Source organism: Tupaia chinensis, unplaced genomic scaffold (genome assembly GCF_000334495.1).
Source record: "Tupaia chinensis unplaced genomic scaffold, TupChi_1.0 Scaffold000079_1, whole genome shotgun sequence".
NCBI classification, from domain to species: Eukaryota; Metazoa; Chordata; class Mammalia; order Scandentia; family Tupaiidae; genus Tupaia; species Tupaia belangeri.
The window spans coordinates 1,456,466-1,460,791 of NW_006159540.1; positions in this window are offsets into that span (position 1 = coordinate 1,456,466).

Sequence of the window (4,326 nt, forward strand, 5' to 3'; positions counted from 1 at the left end):
TTTTCTTTTTTTTTTTTTTTTTTTTTTTGAGAGGTTTTTGCTATAGGGTACGTGTGATCGCCAGACAGACAGAAAGAGACAGAGAGACAGAAAGCGAGAAATCACCCCCCAGGGGAGACGGCCACGCCACAATCCCTTCTCCACCATTCTCCTCTCTGGATCTTGGGCACGCACGCACATGTGCCCGGCGGGTCCGGGATGCAAACTGTGGTCGACTACATGGGAGTCCAGTGACACAGCCATTATGCTAACTGCTGGTCCCTCGTGCAAGGAGGTGTGAAGAGAGTAAAACAAGTGGAAGACTGACAGTGCAATGTTAGGGAAGTATGGTGGGTTTGGCAAGACATCCCATCCAAGATCCAAGAAATTTTGAGGAGTTATCAAACTTTTGTGTGGTTTTGTTGTAGTGATGGAATGCAACTCCTTTTCAACTAGCTCTTAATGTTTCAGGATGACAGATTCTTTCAAACTGTTCAGTTGCTGACAGTACACATTGAAATTGTTTGATTCCTTGGTAGGAACTTGAAAAACATGACAGCTTTAAAATATCACCACATTGAGAGCATAACCCTCCTCGGATGAATGTCTGCTCTTGATGTCATTTGAGGTGAACCATCCTGTGGGGACCAAGACTATTTGTACATCATGGTGTTGTAAACAGTCCACTTCTCATTACCAGTTATCAGCCAATTCAAAAAAGGATTGCTTTCCTAACGTTTAATGAGCATATCACAGATGGTTATACATGCCATCTAAAGAACTTTGAGTTCACAAGGATCCCAAATATTGGCTTGCTTAATTATCCCAGATTTTTCAAGTGGTTGTGAACACTTGAATGACGGATGTTCAGTGTTTTTGAAATCTCCTGTATCATGTAACATGTGTTTGACTCGATCAATGCCTTTATTTTCTTGTCATCAACCTCGGCATGCCTTCCTGACCAAGGAGTGTCTTTGAGATCAAATCACCAGCATGGAATTTCATGAGTCATCATTGGCACATTGTTTACCTCCTTGTAGAGCATTGTCATCATAACTTTACGCAACTTTTCACAATCTTGACATGCGTTTTTGCCTTGATGGAAGTAAAACATGAGGTTCAACAGTTAGTATAATGGCTATGTCACTAGTTGACCACAGTTCGAGTCCTGGACTCAGTGGATTAAACTCATGCCGGGCGCTTATGTGTGCATGCCCAAGATCCTGAGAGGAGAATGGAGGAGAAGGGATTGTGGTATGGCCATCCCCCCTGAGGGGTGATTTCTCGCTTTCTGTCTCTCTGTCTCTCTCTGTCTTTCTGGCAAGCATACACCCTATAGCAAAAACCTCTCCAATAAAAAAATCCAGTAAAACATGACTAAAAAAAGTATTTTTTCTTCCATTTTCAAGTTACTGTAAAATCTCTAAAACTCAATCAAATTGTTTATTTTTTTAAGAATGAAGATAGAACTGTCACCTCTCAAATGACATAGCAATAATGTAGAGTCAAACGACTCTAGTATTCCAAAAATGAACTAGTGTTATCTGTTGCAAAAATGTGTCATGACTTTTCCAACAATCCAATATCCAGTAGCTTTCACATTAATGTAAAAAAACGTTGATTTGAGCTGCATTTTTGTAAATTTATGAGGAAACTATTTCTGCATATATCCAAGAGAATAGTGTAATGAGTGTATTCATGATATGTTACCCAGCATTGGTTTCCAGATGATATGTATGGTTGCGTTTATGTTCCCCTGCCATTCAAGGAGGCCATGGAAGGAGGAACACTTCAACATATTAACATGAAAAGAAAACTTCCATAGACTGATTATTCAAAACGTAGTTCATATCAAATTCTTAAATACTTTTTCTTGACTAAGGAAGTCTGGTATTAAACAAATACGAAACTATAAAGGCAAATAAGAGAATACCAATAAAATAATTATGTTATTATTAGTTTGTTGTCTCAGGAGTTCAGAATTATGAAGTTATCATTCCTAATCAATGTAATAACATAGGATTTTCTAGTAATCATCCACTCTATCCATTTTTTTTAACCTCAGAAAAAAAGTCATCTTGTTTTATTATGATTGGGGTAACGGCATTTTTATCCATAGTGACTGCACCAACTTATATTCCCCCAAACAGTGTACAAGCTTCCCTTTTCTTTATATTCTCAACATTTGTTATCTTTGTCTTTTGTTTGTTTGTTTTTGCATAATAATCATTCTAATAAGTGTGAAGTGATATATCATTATACTTTTTATTTGCACTTGAACTCTGCTGATATTAGTGATGTGGAGCATCTGTTTGCATGCTCAGTGACCCTTCATATGTATTCTTTAGAATGATGTCTATTCAGGGCCAGTAGGTGGTGTGGTGGATAAGGCACTGAACTCCCAAATGGGTGACCACAGTTTAAGTCCTGGACCTGGTGACTTTCTCTCTTTCTCTCTCTCTCTCTTGTCAAATTAAAAATAATAATAATAATAAAGTTGAATAGCTAACTATTTAAAAATAATGTCTATTCAGTGACTGCTTATTTTTCAATTGGATATTTTTAAATATTAAGTTGAAAGTTCCTTATGTATTTTGAATATTAAATCACTTTTAGATATAAAGATTACAAGAAATTTTCTCTCATTCCATATGTTGGCTTTTCATTTTGTTGACTGATTCCTTTGATGAACAGATTCTTTCCAATGCAATGTAGTCCCATTTGTCCATTTTTGCTTTTTTTAGCTTGTGTTTTTGGTGTAATACCCTAAAAATTATTGCCAAGGCTAATGTTGAAAAGTTTTTACCCTTGGTTCTTCCAGGCGTCCAAAGTGTAAATCCTTAATCTATTCGAAGTTAATATTTGTTTATCCTTTAAGGTGAGGATCTATCTTCATTCTTCTCCATGTTGATATCCAGTTTTCTCAGCACTATTTTTTGACTAAATTATCTTTTCTCCATAGTGTTTTTGTATCATTCTTTTCAAACATTATTAAAAATTAAACATAGAACTATTGTATGATCCAACAATCCTACTTCTCTGTGTGTATCTCCAAAGAAATTAAAATCAGGACCTTAGAGAGATCTGCACTCTCATGAATGATGTGACATTGTACACAATAGCCAAGACATAGGAGCAATCAAATATCTACTGATGTTTAAAAAATAAAATTAAATTAAAATTAATATATACATTTATATTGAAATAGTCAATCAAACATTAAATTGCCAATTGTGACAACATGGATGGACTTGAGGACATTATGCTCACTTAAATAAACCTGACATTGAAAGCAAATACTTTTTGGTATCATGTATATGTAGAATCTAAAAATTTCAAACTAACAGAATCCAAATGTAGAATGCTGATTGCTAGTGACTGGAAGGAAGAGGAAACAGGCAGGTATTTGTCAAACTGTACAGTTTCAATTCCAGAAGATAAATAATTCCAAGAGATCAATTAAATACCATAGTATCTATGTTTAACAGTATTGTATTGCAAACTTAAAATTTTCCTAAAATTTTGTGTTCTTCTTATGATATAGTTATAATAACAATAATAATAATAATAAAGAGCAGAAGGAAATTTTAAAGATTATCGAGTGGGTTTATAACATAGATAATGATATTGTTTCAAAGGAATATAATCATTTATAGAGTCATAAAATTGTGTATATTAAGTATGTGCAGTTTTTTCTAGTTTTAAATTATTAGCTATACTTGTATATTATCCTGTTAAAACATAACAAACACACATGCATAGTGTAGGTAACTGATAACAAGAGTTAGATCTTTAGTGGCACACATAATAATTTGTGCTTAAAAGAAGAGAAATTATATTTCCATTTCTGCTTATTTAAGATAAAAGAAACTAACTTTCTAAAAAATGTAAAAATATTATCAATTTCCTTCATATGTAACAGATACTCTAAATATCATATAAATATACTCTTTAAATATTTGTTTCTAAAAACCGAGAGAAAACTTTTCTATTTTGAGGACATTTATATTGCAAAGTTGTTTCTTTATTTCAATCATTTCCTAAACCCATTTAAGTTTTTCCTATGTAATTAATTCTTCACAGAGTCAAAAGATAAAGTTTGGAAAGATAGAAATTTTCCATTCTTTCAAATGTCTAATAAATTTGAATTGATGTTGTTATTGACTGGCTTAAAAACTTGCTAACTAAAAATTAAAAAGTACTGAAACATCTTGAAGGGTCTATGACAAAATATATTTTTGAGTGACTGAAAGAGATTTGAATCTTTTTAGATAAGCTTTGAGTAAAATATGCAATTCTTGATGTGATTGCGAAAAACAAACAGAATAATCTTCTCAGCACAATTCA